General features: G+C 39.3%; 1 pseudogene; it reads left to right on the forward strand.

Moving 5' to 3' along the window:
- The window catches only part of LOC110222712 (serine/threonine/tyrosine-interacting protein pseudogene), a 188,471-nt pseudogene that overhangs the window by 21,348 nt on the left and 149,846 nt on the right, over window positions 1-17,277 (forward strand).

A 17,277-nucleotide genomic window follows, 5' to 3' on the forward strand; every position in this document is an offset into this window, starting at 1 on the left:
TCTACACTTTTCCACTGCCCCTCTCTATCTGTCTCTCCTCTCCTCTTTGTCTGTCTCTCTCTACACCCTTCTAGTGTACCTCTGTGTTCATTTACCTCTCTCTCTCCTCTCCTCTCCTCTTTGTCTCTTGGCTTTTCTCTACACCCTTCCAATGTCCCTCTCTGTCTGTTTCTCTTGGTCTCTATCTGTCTCTCTCTGTCTGTATCTCTCTGTCTCTCTTTCTTTCTCTGCCTCTCTGTCTTTCTCCATCTCTCTTCCCTTTTTCTCTTACTCCCTTCATTCTTTTCCTTTTTCTAGCACCTAGATTTTGGCTCATGCCCTGGTAACTCCCCACCTAACCTTGGTCTAACAAGGGATGTCGCTATCCCAGAACTGCCTTTTTGCTACTTCTACCCATTACTCTCAATTCCACCCTTTGGGGGCCAAATAGAACAAGTCTAATCTCTCTTCCCCAAGATGGAACTTTAGGTTTTTGAAGCCAGCTCTGAAGTCCCTACTGAGTTTTCTCTTCTTCAGGCTAAGCACACCCAGAACCTTAACTGATCCTCATGTGACATGGACTCCAGGCCCTCTACCATCCTCGTGGGCTCCTCTGCACACTCTTTGGATGACGACTTCTCTTCCTGAAATGTGGCACCTACAACTGAACAAAGTACAGGAAAGCTCTAGAGGAGAAAATACAAAGAATATATGTGTATCGATGCTGATGAGAAGAGAGATGGTACATAGTTGGTATGATTTTTGTTATTCCACTGAAGGATGTTGCTTTGAAACCATACTTCCAGTCACTGGAAGCAACAAGAGAATCAAACAATTGCCTTGAAGATGTCACTATGGCACTTGCAATTTTAATAATACAGGATTGGCTTTTTGCTTATTTTCCTGAATCTCACTGAAGTAATTCATGAAGCCCTCTCCAAAGCAATATAATTTAATTTATTACAATTAAAAAGCAAACAAACAACAACAAAAAATAAAAACCAACTTAATATAGTAGAAAAATTGCTTTACTTAGAATCATAGATGATAGATTGAGGTTTAAGATGATAGATTAAGATTAAGGACTACCTATGTAGTCCAACCCTCTCATTTTATTTATGAAGGTGAGAGACATTAAGTAACTTGCCCAAGGTCATGTAGGGAGTCAGCTACAGGCAGGATTTGAACCCAAGTGCTATGATTTTAAATTAAGGGTGAGTCAAAGGATCAGGATTCCGATCCTGGCTGTATCACTAACTAGGCATATGACTGTGGGCAAGTCATCTCTCAGAGATTTAGTTTCCTCATCCATAAAGTGAGGATAATAATATTTGGATTACCCATACCACTGGGTCATTGGTGGGAAGGTTTTTAACTATAGGGCATTACATAAATGTGAGCAATTATTTACTGTTCATCTACTGGGTTCTTCATATAGTGGGAAACTCAAAGTTAGTTCTCAATTGGAATTAATGGTCCAGTAGAAGAGGCAAGACATGAATATAAATATATCTAATTAGTAAAGAATGCTTATTTTCCCTACTTTGATAGCTAGTAACATGAGTGACAAGTCCACTCCTCCAGGATACCAATTGGCTAAGTACTCTCCTTTATTGGTGATTTGCCTAGAAAGGAAGATGCTGGGGAGCTTAGAAATGATGACTGCTCTAAAGAAAAAGGAGTTACAATAACCATTACTTTTTCAAAGTGATTCTCAGTGCTTCCTTGTGGGAGAACCCTATGTAATATCCCAGCCACATGGGAAAATTGTCACTGGGCCACAGCAACATTACTCCTAGCCCTACCTACTTAGAGGACCTCACAGATTGAATACCCTGAATAGTAGTAATGTGACTGAGCCTGGTGGGCAATCCTTCCCCAAAGACATTAAGGGTGTCCTTCTATGCCCTTATGGTAACCTGCTTGCTCTGCAATAGGACCTAAGCAAAATAAAAATGACATTGGCCCATTATTCTTCTTTGCAGTCAAATTAAACCTGAATCACCAAAGAATACTGTGAAATGGTAATTGGGACAATATTTTTGTTCCAACACTTTTAGTTTGAGTGTGAACTCACTTAGCCAGGGAGCCCGGCTATAGATATGAATCAGATGGCAATTCTGTCATCAACCCAGATACTCTATTTCTTACAGCTTTATTTATTAATTTTTTAATGACCCCTTTCAGCTGGAGTGTCTCATATCAGTTTTCAGGCTAAAAGTTTAATTGTTTTAGAAAGCTGAATGAATTCTATTTGACCACAGGAGCATTAAGAACATGAAAACAGTGGACTTAATGCTCACCTCTCTGTCTTTATTTCTTTGGTCTTAGATGTTTAATAGAAGAGAAAAATTCCTTTAATCATACCTTACGATTGTATGGCGTATGTAACACTTCATATTTTCAAAGAACTTTTCCATTCACAATCCCATCCAATCCTCCTTCACCCTGTGAGGTAGGTAAGCCAAGGATTATTTTTTCCATAAAAAACACAAAGTAATTGCCCAAGCTCATAACATTGATAGTGTCAGAGTTGAGATAAGAACTTCGATCTTAATAGAATGTAAGCAACATGAGGGCAGGGGCTGTTTCTCTTTCTCGTCTTTATATCCCTCATACCTAATACAAAACCTTACACATAGTAGGCACTTATTAAATGGTTTTAGTAGCATTTCTTTGTTGAATGGGACATCTTGATATCTAGTTCGCTGTTCTCACCATGTCATCTTACTATTGCAAAACCACAGGGATAGTGCCCAGGAAAAATATAAATGAGTGATAAGTGAGTAATAATACCAGAAAGGATCAGAGATGGAGCAGGAATGGAATAGGTAACTTGGAAAATGAAGCTCCAGTCCCTTTGATCAATATTCATTGGTAATTTCTGGAAGGGAAGTCTACCACAGGCACTTAAAACAATATTACTAAATGCAGTGAATGCTTTTTCCAGTTTTCTCGTCAAACCATGCCCAAGGTGATTTTGAGGATTCAGTCACCTGGACTTTCTGGATCAAGTTTATTGGTTAATTCCAACACCAAGCCAGGGTTGGTTTTGGTTTTGTGTTTTGTTTTGTTTTGTTTTTTGTCTCTGAATCCCTCCAGAATAATATCTGGCATATAGTAGGTACCTAATAAATGCTTGATTCTCAGTCAAACAGAAAGATCCCTTGATGTTATGACAAGATTGTACCTCTATCATAACCTAGTGGAAAGACTATTGGGTTTGGAGTCAGAGGCCCTGGGTTTGAATCCTAGCTTTGGCTATGCGGGTGTCTCTTGAAGATCTCTTCCATCTCTAATCCATGATCCTATGATCCTAATTAGTTATCTCTCTCCTGCTATGAAGGGAAAATCAGGGAAATAGAAAATACAAAACAGTTACAATGCTCTCACCTTCTCAAGAATAGAAGAATTTAACAGATGATACCCAAAATTCATAAAAGACAGCACCTTTCATCATAGATCAATACCAATAAAAAGAAAATATTTAGTGGCCTGCAAAACCTTTGCTGCGAAAAAATTCTTATATAAAACCTGTAAACTTAAAAAGCTCTCATCTTCCTCTACTTTCTCGTGTCTTACACATTTCATTCCTGAGCCAAGAGGACTAAGGACTGCAATGCTGAGGCTGTACATTGTAGAGTGATCCGAGGTTGAGAATTCAGTTATTTCACCAATTCATGGTATCATCTGGGTGTGGAAATCCTAATATAAAGGGGGAAAAAGCAGTGATTTGGTATTCAGGAGACCTCAGTTGTGTTCAAGCTTTTGTTAATTTAACCTCTTTGAGATTCAGATTCCATAGCTGTGAAATAAAGAAATTTTGATCAGCCCTTATCTATAAGCTTAAAGTGAACTTTAAAATGAATTTATGAAGACAAATGAGACAATATCCAGGGAAAGGAATTTGGCAGTTGTTGAACAAAAAGCGTTGAATAAATCCAAAGTCATTATGTGCTTTGGGGAAGAAGATTTCATTCAAGCCATTTACATGGACTCCATTAACATTTGGTCCTACCCAATCATTTCCCTTCTTGCCCAGTTATACTTCTGGATTATTTGGCTCAAAGAACAAAATGGTGTTCCTAGGTTAGAATCAGAATTCCACCCATAAACATGTATTTCCCCTCAAAACACAACAAAAAAGGACTACTAGGTAGTCTTCCTCCATTCCTGCCTGGCTGCACTGCTTTGGCACTTCTCTGATCATTGCACAGGAGATTCATCATTGAGGAAACCTTGCCATACTGCAAGATCAGGTCAGCTTTGGTATTGACCCATCATCACTATCTTCTGCCCCTTTGATTGGACAGCAGACTCATGAACTCCAGAACCTTCATTTAAGGAGGGGGGTCAGGACAGACATCTCCTTATTTCCTACCTGGTTGCACTACTTAGGGACTTTCTATGACTTGTTCACCATGCCCCCACATAAAGTACCTCTTTCCCCCTTTTTAGCCTTCTTTTGTGTGTGTATTCCCCCATTAGATAGTTACACTCCTTGAGAGAAGGGGTTGTCTTTTTTTTTTTATTTGTATTCCTAGTGCTTACCATACTGTCTGGCACATAGTATTTGATTTAATAAATATTTATGGAGTATTGACTATGACTACCAGATAGAAGAAGTCAATCCTTGACTCTCTGGGTACAGATTACCTTTAGACATAGAGAACTAATGGCCAGCATTCCACTCTTCAAAACTTACCATAGATGTTAAAATGGTAATTACAACCCTCATTATTCATCTTTTCCAAGTAAAATGCCCCCAATTTTTTTCACCTTTCATCTTGCAAATTTCGTCTTTACCTATATAGACAATCCCCAAGGAGATATCAATGCTCTGAGAATAGGTATAGGGACAGTTCCTGTGATTTCATAGGGAGACAATGACATAGAGATAGGGAACTCCCAGGTGAGGAAATTATCAATGAAGGTCCCTGGAATCAGAGAATCATTTCTGGCTTAAAAGCAGTTAGAATAGTTAATAATTTAATATTAATATTAATATAGTCAATATATGATAAGACATAGCATAATAATATAATATGAAATAATAATACAGTTAATAAGTTAATAATACATTTTTCAAAAAAATTGACAGATTATTAGAAAGTGTTATTTATGCTCTATTTCAAGTACATGATTAGAAACTCATGTAAAGCATATAACTAAATATTTTCTAAGATTGAGATTAGGTGGTTGATACTTTCTCTGAGAAACCTTCTTTGGTATATTCCCCATGAAGGTGTTAGTGTTAGACAATTAGTTCACAACCATTTATTAAGCTGCTTACTATGTTGCCAGGCAGTGTGCTAAGCCCTAAGGGTATAAAGAAAGGCAAAAGTATCTGCCCTCTCAAGGAGCTCATAGTCTAATAGGGGAGACAACATACAAATGGCTAAGTACATACAAGATAGGTATAGAGCAAATGGACAATACTCTCAACTCAAAGGGAAGGGACAGGATTGGAGTCAGGTGGGGAAGGCCTCTTGCAGCAGAAGGTGGGATTTGTCCTGAGTCTTGCAGGAAACCAGGGAAACTAAAGGGTAGAAGTGAAGGGAGAGAGCATTCCTGGCACAGGGAGCAATCCACTAAAATTCGGCAGTGTCACGAGAGAGAAAGCCAGTTCTGTTGGGTCACAGAATAAGTACATGGAAGGGTAGAAAGAGTAAGAAGACCAGAAAGGTTGTTAATGGTGTCTCTCTTTCCTTTTTCTTCAATTTTTCTTGAAAAATACTCATTTGTGCACATGTTTTCTCCTCTACTCACTTCTTCCTCCAGCAAGATACAAACTCCTTGAAGACAGTTTTCGTTGTGCCCCTGCAATCTCAGTGCCTTGAACACAGCAGCTCTTCATAAAAGCACATCCAATTAAATTGAGCCAGATTAATCATCTAGCTTGAAGACACCTTAATTGTCTCAGCTGATGTTATGGTTCACCTTGACCCCAGGGGGTTTCTAACTAGTCCCACCACTCAGAAGGAATGGACTGTATCTGAAACTGGGTAACAGAAGAGCTGGTCTCAGGAACATTTCTCTTCAGATTCATCTTAATACTGAAAAAAGCAGGCTAACTGGCTGTAAAGCCCTGCCATAGCTGCAGGAGCATCTAAGTAAATTAAGTATTAATTTCAGTAGCACCCCATGGTGCCTTTGCAACAAGCACCCGATCCCACCATCTGGGCAACATAAATATGGAGGGCCACATTCTAAACTTGGAGACATGGTGTTCCATGCCAAGGACTGCATTGCAGAAGGCAGTAAAGATTTTTCAAGATACTATATGTGGAGATGCAAGCTGTACATTTGAGAGGGGAATCTGTCCCCCCAAGTTAGCCTTGTGATTTGTTCAGGACTCTCTCTTGCCTTATTTGTGATCAGTTCTACTCAATAGTCCCCAAATATCACACTCTCGATTTTAGGAGAATAAGGTGCAGGATGGATAGCACATTATGAACTTTTCTGGTCATTTAAATCCCCCCTTTTCCTTTCATTTCATTTGTTCTCCCTACCCTTCCTTAAGGTCTGTTCTCTTAATGACTTACTGCAAATATGTAAATCTGCATGCTAATAAGTCCTTAAAAACAGAAACAGCTATTCTGGGGGTTTTCACATGTGTTTGAAAGCAGACTACAACTTAAAAGATCTGATTCTCAGGAAAGTGGAGAATGTGAACTTTGTGCCCTGGAATGGAGCAGAACCTGCTCGGAACTTAACCACATCAGACTTGAGTCTCTTTACCTAAAAGGGACCATTTGGCCAGGTGTTGGGGTTCAATAAGCCTCCACTATTTACCATCTGTGAGGTTCCCCCAGGATAGCTGAAAGAGGGGCACTTCTAAAGATGATATGCAAATGAACTCCGGGGGGGGGCGCGAGAGCTCAGTGAGCCAGATTCTCCCTGTTACTCACGACCAATTCTTAGCTGCCACATAGCCAAGTCCTCAGCTGCTGGGCCTCAATGACATGACACCCATTGATAGCCTTGTCTTCCGAAGCATGGGATCACTTGAGATGGCAGAGAGGAATGCATAGATCTTTCCTAGATAAATAATTCCCTTTCATCATCGTTATAGCTCTCCTTTGGACAATCTCCAGGTTCTCCACAGTTCTCTTGGTTTTTGTCCTTTTAGTAAGAGTTTTGTTGTTATTTCCATTGTGTCTCTGGTGGCTGGTGAGGTCAGAGCAGCTGAGTTGGCTTCTGTCAGTGACTATGCACATAGACATCTAGACAGACATTTATTTAAACCTGTCACGCAAATTAGCCTGGACCTGTAGGCTATTCATTGAAATAGAGTCAGTCAGTCAGTCAGTCAACAAGTATTTCCTAAGCACCAATATATGCCAGGCACTGTGCTAAGCACAAATAGATAGAAAGGCAAAAAACTCAAGCTTACACTCTATAATCATTAGCACTATTATTCAGTTGTTGTATTTGTTTTTCTAGCACTCAGGGCTTACTCCTAATAAATATATAATTCCTTTGGTGGGACGGGGGTGGGGAAGATTTCTTTATCTATCTGTTGGTTTATTCACTCATCCATTTATTCATTAATTCACTTATTTATTTGTTTGTTCACTGACTTTGACAGATAACTTCAGACTCTGAAGTCTACGGAATCAACAGAATCAATAATTGCTTGCTACTATCCCTAACACAGTTGCCTCCTATGCAGGAGGATATAGAGGTGAGCAAGAGTCTATCACAATAGAAGTCCATTAAAGGTACCAGATGAGTGGGCACAGTTTTACTTATCCTGGTTTAAAAACCCACAGTTCGTTGAAGATGACTAATTGTGGCAAGCTCAGATTCCTTTAACTTCCTTGTTATTGCTTTTGCTGACCCAGATTTTGGCCCTGGACTGTTCTGTCAATTGTCTTTGAATCAGCTGTTTCCCAAAAGCCAATCACTTCCCTTACATAAAGATAGATCCCTTTACTTCTGACCCTTGTTGGACTCCATCAATAATCTTCAGGGTGCAATGGAAAGAGCAATGGGTCTGGTTTTAAAGCCCTAGCTCTACCCTTTGCTATTTGTATCACCTTGGAAAGCTACTTTATGTCTCTAGCCCAAAGTTATCTCATCAATAAAATGAGAGTATTAGACTAGATGACCTCTAAGGTACCTTTCAAGCCTCAGTATCCAATCCCTTGATCTGATCTCATGTCATGCATATGGTATGGTCTAGTTTGGTTTTTTTTTCTGAATTATGCTTTGTTATCCTGGATTCATAGTATTTCACCCATCAAAGCCATTGCTGATTCTATGGAAGATTCCCAACAGAGGTCTGGCCAAGTTGAACAGAACAAACACAGGAGTAGTGGGGAAGTATAGTATTCTATAGATATATAGACTTACGACTTGAGTCTGATTTTTTTTCATTATGTAAATATAATTCCCAAAACTTAGTAAAAATTTCTTTTTCATTTGCATCTTCCAGCTAGGTTTCTGAAAATTTTTTAAGATAAAAGAAAAATACAACTTGAAATGAAGGGGATAGTATGAAAATGGAGATATTTTTTCAGCCTATATATGAGGGTCAGCAGAACTCTAAATCCAATAGACGTAGACTTGACTAGAGGAAATATGAAATATGGGCAGTATGTGGAATCTCATTTCTAAAGGAACAGTTGGAAAGTAACATGGAAGACAATAGAGAAGCAGGTCTAGTTAGCACATGACAGAAACAAGCTTTAAAATGGGCAGAAGAAAGCAGGAGGCATTTTGTGTCCTCATTTATGAAGGCAAATGAGGCCAACTTTTGCCTCCATTCTTACCTAGCTTTTCATTACTGACTGGGCATTGCCTCAGACAAACTGAGATTTGGGAAAGATCTTAGATCTTCGCTTAAAAAGGCCATGGACTCCCACTGCATCTGGGGCCATTGCAAGATGTCCTGACCTATGTCTTGCTATTGGACTCTGATGACTATGGTGGAGAGAATGAATCTGATGACTTTGCACAGCTCTATGTCTCTTAAATCCAATTTACTTGTAAGTCTAGACATCACCCTCCTGATATCACTGGTCCTCTTTGACAAGGAAGGAGGAACAACGAACAGCAAAGTGACACAGGGAGACCTGGAATTATTGGGCCAGAAACTATGACCAAAGGAATTCCATGACTGTCAGTCCGTAAGTTGAGAGGAAGAGTGAAGGGAGTATACAGCTGCAGAATAGAGGCAGGATCTTTTGGTTGTACCTTTTACTATAGACTTTTGATTGGGATCAGAGGCATTTCCAAGAACTTTTACATACCCTTAGCTTGTTTTCCTGAGGACATCTTTTTAGAGCTGATAGTCTTTTCAAGTGCCCCTGGCTGGGATTTTCCTTTTTGTAGCCTCTAGTGGCTTGCTGGAGCTTCATGGCTAGAAATGCTTTTAGGTCCTGGAGCTAGGAGTAATCAAGCCTTATGGCCCAAGATAAAGAATTGGCATCCTAGGAACAGTACAGCCCTCTTTCATCCCTTTTTGTGAATGTATTTATATGAATGGATAGTTGAGATTTCATATTAGAACTGAAATTCTTCATGAAAAGAAGTTAGCCAGAATTTGTTTTTGAGCTGAAATTTTCACAAAGTAATTAATTCATATTTTAGTTCTATGTGTTTAATGAACATCCTATTTTTCAGGAACAGATATGCATCTACTTTCTTGGGTACAATTTGCCAAGATTGGCACTTTTTGAAGGATCTTGTTCTGTTGGAGAACGGGCCTATTGACAGTTCCGAGAGAGAACTCAGACAAAATGTGAGCAATCTTGGTAATAGCTGTACATAAAAGAGCTTCCTTTCAGTCTTTTATGGTGAAACATGAGTGCCTATCAAAGTTTGGGACCCACATCTCTGAGGCATCCAAAAATCAGTGATTTCTATAATTTAGCTCTTGCCATACTCAACCTCAGTGAGAGTTAGTAGACTGGAAAAATTACAGACTAAATAGTGATGATAAGGAGGAAATGTACTGTAGTTGGAGTTAGTGGACTGAGAAAACAGATTTCTATGGTCTCAGGAGAATACAGTTGCTATTACAATGGAGAAGAATGGGGTGATGGAAGGGAAGAAACCTCACCTTGATCTGCAGTGATTTAGGAGCTAAGGAAGGCTATGTGAAGTTATTACAAACAATAAGAAGAGATACAGGCAAAGGCAAAAAGCCTTTCAAATTCTGCCCATGATTCACCATACTGCTTAAGGTTCAGAAGGGTTGGTCCTCTTTGAGGGGGGGACCGCTTAAAACCATTGAGTTTCCATTAGAGCCAAAGCTGGTGATACAGGTGACTAAAAGAGCCAGTGATGCTCTCCTTCAGAAATTGACTTTGCTGCTAATGTCAGGGTTGAAAAAAAACTCCCCATGTATAGAGAGAATGTAGAAATTTCTTGTTTGGAGGTGCTGCAAGAATTCAGAAAGAACTACTGTCTTCCTAAATCCTAGTTGGCTGGGCTGTTTACTTCCTTAAGCCTTTGTTCCTCAGTTTCCTAACCCAGGTCCCCAGTATGCAGACTTAGCTACTTTTCCTCGATGTGACCTCTTGCAGTCCTGGACCTGTTTTAACTAATTGTTTCTCTACTCTTTAACGCATTTCTCTGGATTTGACCTTTGGCTTATATGACATAGTATTTGTCAATTCTCTCTTGTCAAGTCAAATGCTCAATTAAATTTCTTCTTTTCATATTCATCCCAACATTTAAACCTATAACAAGTTTTTAATATCCCAGTGCTCTTCTCCAATGTGTTAGGTACCCCTGCTAGATGTGTATCATCTGCAAACATTTTACGAGCATGTGCTAGCTGCACCTTTATTTAACTCACTGATAAAAAAAAAATGCTAGCCAGAATAAGACCAAGCATAGATGCCTGGGGTCACTGCATCAGAGATGTTCTGTCAAGTTGACTTGAAACCATTAATGACAGCTCTTTGGATCTGTCCATTCAACCAATTGTGAATCTACTTAAACTGTACTATCCTCTTGCCCACATCTTTACATTTTGGTCACATAAATAGCATGAAAGATGCTGTTAAATGCTTTACTGAATTGTAAGTTAACTCCATCTACAACTCTCCTCTGATGAATCAATTGAGTACGGAGGCAGAAAAGAACTAGACAGGTGATTTCATTGTGTAGGGAACTCCTGGTAAGTAAACTTCTACTAATGCAGATTGGCATCTTCCTTGAAACTTAGTCTTAGAAAACTAGGAGGCAGAGCCAAGATGGTGGAGTAAAAGCAGAGACTTGCTTGAGCTCTCCCCCAAACCTCTCCAAATACCTGTAAAAAAATGGCTCTCAACAAATTCTAGAGCAGCAGAACTCACAAAAAGACAGAGTGAAACAAATTTCCAGCCCAAGACAACCTGGATGGTTGATTGGAAAGGTTTATTGTGCCAGGCTGGGAGAGGAGCACAGTTCAGCATGGGCTGGGTAGGTAAAGACCAGGCCTCAGTGAACCTGGAGCAGGCCTCAGAGGACTGAATCATGGGCAGCTGTGGTGGTTTCCAGACTTCTCAACCCACAAATGCCAAAGATAACTTAGAAGGTCAGTAGGAAAGGTCTGTGATCATTGTGGAGAGGAGCTCAGTTCAGTCCCATGCCCAGCACAGCCCTGGGATGATGGATGCTTCCAGAACTCTCAGCCCACAGACTAAGGTGAGATCAAGCAGCTGATCAGAGAGGGATTGCAGAGACCTCTTTACTGGCCCTGGGACAAGATTCTCTTGCTTTGTCCATGCTTGGATCTGAGTCAGAGTTCTAAGTGACAGTCCTGGGGCAAGGAGGAGCACTGGCAGAGTAGAGCTTGTAGTGGCAATGGAAAGGGAATCTTCTTCACAGTTCCAAGGCATGAAAGAGTGCTTGTGGTCACTCACAGACCAGGACAGAAAAGCTCAGGCCAAGAAAGGAGTAAACACCTCACCTTTAATCATACCACTTTGGAAGAACTGAAAATTTACAGGTCCCTAGAAGTATCTCTGAAAACAGCTGTACAAACCCCCGAAGCTTGGGACAGTACATTCTCCACATTGGAAGCAGACTTTTACCTTAACAAAGAGTTTAAAACTCAAGTAGTTGACTGGTATCATGAGCAAACCTCGCAAAAAGAATCAGACTATATTATCTTACTTTGGTGACAAAGAAGATCAAAACATAAAAACCAGAAGAAGACAACAAAGTCAAAGCTCCTACATCCAAAGCCTCCAAGAAAAATATGAATTGGGCCCAGGCCATGGAAGAGCTCAAAAAGGATTTTGAGAAGCAAGTAAGAGAAGCAGAGGGAAAACTGGGAAGAGAAATGAGAGTGATGCAAGAAAATCATGAAAAACAAGTCAACAGCTTGCTAAAGGAGACCCAAAAAAATACTGAAGAAAATAACACATTAAAAAATAGCCTAACCCAAATGGCAAAGGAGGTCCAAAAAGCCAATGAGGAGAAGAATGCTTTAAAAAGCAGAATTGGCCAAATGGAAAAGGAAGTCCAAATGCTCATTGAAGAAAATACTTCCTTAAAAATTAGGAGAGCAAATGGAAGCTAGTGACTTTATGAGAAATCAAGAAACTTGTAAAACAAAACCAAAAGAATGAAAAAATAGAAAACAATGTGAAATATCTCATTGGAAAAACAACTGACCTGGAAAATAGATCCAGGAGAGACAATTTAAAAATTATTGGACTATCTGAAAGCCACGATCAAAAAAAGAGCCTAGATATCATCTTTCAAGAAATTATCAAGGAAAACTGCCATGATATTCTGGAACCAGAGGGTAAAATTGAAATGGAAAGAATCACCTCCTGAAAGAGATCCCCAAAGGAAAACTAGGAATATTATAGCCAAATTCCAGAGTTCCCAGGTCAAGGAGAAAATATTGCAAGCAGCCAGAAAGAAACAATTCAAGTATTGTGAAAACACAATCAGGATAACACAAGATTTAGCAGTTTCTACATTAAGGGACCAGAGGGCTTGGAACATGATATTCCAAAGGGCAAAGGAGATAGGATTACAACCAAGAATCACCTACCCAGCAAAACTGAGTATAATCCTTCAGGGGAAAAAAATAGATATTCAGTTAAATAGAGGACTTTCAAACATTCTTGATGAAAAAAACCCAGAGCTGAATAGAAAATTTAACTTTCAAATACAAGACTCAAGAGAAAAGGTAAACAGGAAAGAGAAATCATAAGGGACCTATTAAAGTTGAACTGTTCACATTCCTAGATGGAAAGATGATATTTGTAACTCATGAGACCTTTGTCGGCATTAAGGTAGTTGGAGGGAAAAATATAGATAGATAGATAGATAGATAGATAGATAGATAGATAGACAGACAGACAGACAGACAGACAGACAGAGAGACAGACAGACAGACAGACAGATAGAAAGATAGACAGACAGACAGGCCAACAGACAGACAGACAGATAGATAGATAGATAGATAGATAGATAGATAGATAGATAGATAGATAGATAGAGGGCACGGGATGAGTTGAAGATGGAGTGATATCTAAAAATAAAATTAAGGGGTGAGAGAGGCTTATGCTGGGAGAAGGAGAAAGGGAGAGGTAGAATGTGGTAAATTATCTTATATAAAACAGGCAAGAAAAAGCTCTTATAGTGGAGGGGAAGTGGGGAAGATGAGAGGGAATGAGTGAATCTTATTCTCATTGGATTTGGCTAAAGGAGGGAATAATATACACACTCAATTGGGTATGGAAATCTATCTTACCCTACAGGAAAATAGCAGGAAAGGGGATAAGAGGAGGGAATGATAGAAGGGAGGACAGATTGGGGGAGGAGGTAAGCAGAAGCACCACTTCTGAGGAGGGACAGGGTCAAAGGAGAGAATAGAATAAATGGGGAGTGGGATAGCATGAAGGGAAATATAGTTAGTTTTTCACAACATGACTACTATGCAAGTGTTTTGCATAACTACACATGTATAACCTGTATCAAGTTGCTTGCCATCTCAATGAGGGTGGGTGGGGAGGGAGGAAGAGAGAGAATTTGGAACTCAAACCTTTAAAAACAAATGTTAAAAAATATTTCTACATGCAACTGGGAAATAAGATGTACAGGCAATGGGGTATAGAAATCTATCCTGCCCTACAGGAAAATAGAAGGGGAGTGGGGGTGATAGAAGGGAGGACAGATTAGGGGAAGGGATATTCAGAATGCATACCATCTTGGGTTGGAGGGAGGGGTGATATGGGGAGAAAATTTGGACCTCAAAAATCTTGTGGAAGTGAAGGTTGAAAACTAAAATAAATAAATAAGAAAGAAAGAAAAAAAAAAGAAACTTAGTGTTAGAGAGCTATCAAGAGCACTGAGAGTTGACTTGCCCAGCCAGGATCATACAGACAATATAGGTTACAAGTGGGACTTGAACCCAGGTTTTCGTGGCTCCAAAGTCATCTCCCTATTCACTACTACATGTTGCCTTCCTTCCTAACTAGTAATCATGACAACAAAGGAAATGATGCTAGGCTGTCTCAGCCTGTTCTTGATGAAGCCATACTGGTCCTTTTTTTTCTAAGATAGTAACTGATTGCCCTATTAATAATTTATTCTGAAATTTTGCCATGAATTAAAATCAAGCTCCATGGTCTATATTTTGTAGACTCTACCTCTCTTGGTAATGAGGAAAGTATTTTCACTTTTCCATTTCTGCAACACCTCCCTGTTTCTCCATGATATTTCAAAGGCTGCCAATAACAGCTAGGCAATGATATCCATCTTTTTTTAAGCATCCTGGGATTTAATTCATCTGTGTCTGGTGACTTGAATTCATCAGGAGTAGCTAGACCTTCTCTAACCAGTGTGACAGTCCTGATTCAAACATAATGAGGCCAATTCTCATTATGACAGTAGGCTATTATCAAAGATTAAGATTCAGATGGGTTGGAAAAAATGAACTCAGATTTTTCTACTTCTGTGCTAAACCTAACTAAGCATTCTTCCTCTCCCCTCCAAGTGTGGTCACGCTCTCTTTTCTCTTTAACACTGACCAAGGTTTTATGCTCTTGGCTTTCAAAGTTTCTTGGGAAAAGGACGAGGAATCAAAGAGGAGCAAGAAAAAGGGGAGGGAGTTGTCTGGAGCAATTAGAGTCATCTTGGAAGTGGAGGAATAGAATTCAAATTCCTGAGAGACTTGGAGAGCCACTCTCACTATTGGTAAAGCACTCATTCCAAGTTCCTTCTCTGAGGCTTACCTCAAAGTGACCACCATAACAACACTAAATTTATACAATGCAAACATGTAGATAAAAAATATAGCTCATAATTTTATAATGCTTTATGGTTTACCAAGTGCTTTCCTCCCAACAACTCTGAGTAATTTCATAAAAATTGAAAAACAAAACAAGAGAAAAAAATCCCAACCCAGGTAATCATCCTGATACTTTCAAATGAGAGGCAATAGTGGAAACCACATTGGACTCAGAGTCAGGAGACTTGAGTTAGAATTCTGGTTCCAATACTAGTTGTGACCCTGATCAAGTCACCTGACCTCATTGGGCCTTAGTTTCCTCACCTGTAACATAGGAATAGTATTTTCAGTGTCTCGTTCACAGAGCTGTCTTGAGGAAGTAATTTGTAAAGCTCCATAAATGTGAGTTATTACCCTGATATTTGCACAATGAAGACCAATTATCTAGCTGATTGAATTTTCATTTTTCATAGGATTATAGATTCAGAACTGGAAGGAAACTCAGAATCCATGTAGTCCAATTCCCTAATGTTCAGATGAGGGGACCAAAGACCATAGAGTTTAAGTGGCTTATCTGTGCTTACACAGAGAGGGAGGCGGCAGAACTAGTATTCAAATTCAGGGCTTCAAAGTCCAGCCCTGCTCCACTTGTCTGTTTGTCCTGGCATCCTTGTTACCTGTATTTGACCTCCTCTTATCAAAACTGATCTTTTAGAAAATGACTCTTACTCAGTTAGAACTACCTAAAATGCAAGTGCATCCTTTAGAAAGGAAATCTGAATAGCAGCCAATACAATGAACATTTAAGTCTTCACACATTAGGAACACAATTTTGAAAAGTAGAAAAAGCCTCATTAGAGCACTTCATTTGCAGTGGCTAGATTTTGACTGCCGCATTTGGTGGTTTCAGCGTTCAAGAGCCTTACTTTGGACCTGTGCTCCAAGATGGGGCCAAAGAATTTTTTTGCCAGACAGTTGTTAATAGGATCATAGAATCACATGACTGATACAGAACTTAAAGGGACTTTCATTTTCTAGATGCAGAAATTAAGGCCCAGAGGAGTTAAGCGACTTGCCTAACATCACACATGTAGTAAGTAGCATGTAGTCATGTCCTTTGACTTCCAATCAAGTTCTCTTTCCCAATAGACCATGATGCCTAGCATGACTTCACCAAGGAGTAAACTATTTGGAAATAGTTATTATATGAAGCAGGAGACAAAGAAATAGAATGGATAAGTATGACTCATCATCCAGAAAGAGTCATGGTCATTTATCCCTCTGCTCCCACATCCGATTTCTTTTTTTCTATTTCTACCATTCTACAAAGCTAGGGTAATGGAGATCCTGTAATTCAATGGGGTGTCTGAAAAGTGATAAAATCCATGCTTAATCAAGGGCATAGGATCCCACAGAAGGTGACTTAGACGTCTTCTAGTTCATTCCCCTCATTTTACAGATAAGGAAACTGAGGCTTAATGTCACATAGGTAATAAGTGGTAGAGACAGGATTGGAATACAAGTCCTCTGATTCTAGGTCCATTGTTGTTGTTAACTACCTCCTCTCTCAGAGGTCAGAGTTACCTAGCTGCATGGAGAGAAGGAACATTAGTTTTAGACTTGTCACTCTTCCAGACAAGGGCAATGGTATGTAAAAACATTCCACGGGAATGTGTGTGTATCTGGAATGACCCTGATTTCTTTTAGTGGAGAATCAGTGTAGTGTAGCCAAAATCAAAAGAAAGCTGGATTCATATCCCATTCTGACACTTGGTAGCTTTGTAATAGGGGAAAAGCAACTTCTCCCTAAGTCTCCGTTTCCTTACCTGTGAAATGAGTATAATGATTCCAATATCACAAGGTTGTTGTGAGCATCAAATGAAATAGTGTTTATGAAGCATTTTGCAAAGATTAAAGCCCTATATAAATATTATCTCTTATTAATATTATTATTATTAAAATTTAATGTCCAGGGTACATATCAAGAAATAGGCAGAATGGACTTTCTAAGACATAAACATACATGTATGTGTGTCTGTATGTATATATGTATAAATACCTTAGTGCACACCAGCATACGTGTGTGATGTGTGTAGAACTGTATGTGC

This window comes from Phascolarctos cinereus, unplaced genomic scaffold, assembly GCF_003287225.1.
Source record: "Phascolarctos cinereus isolate Bilbo 61053 unplaced genomic scaffold, phaCin_HiC Scaffold_5;HRSCAF=322, whole genome shotgun sequence".
In the NCBI taxonomy this organism is placed as follows: Eukaryota; Metazoa; Chordata; class Mammalia; order Diprotodontia; family Phascolarctidae; genus Phascolarctos; species Phascolarctos cinereus.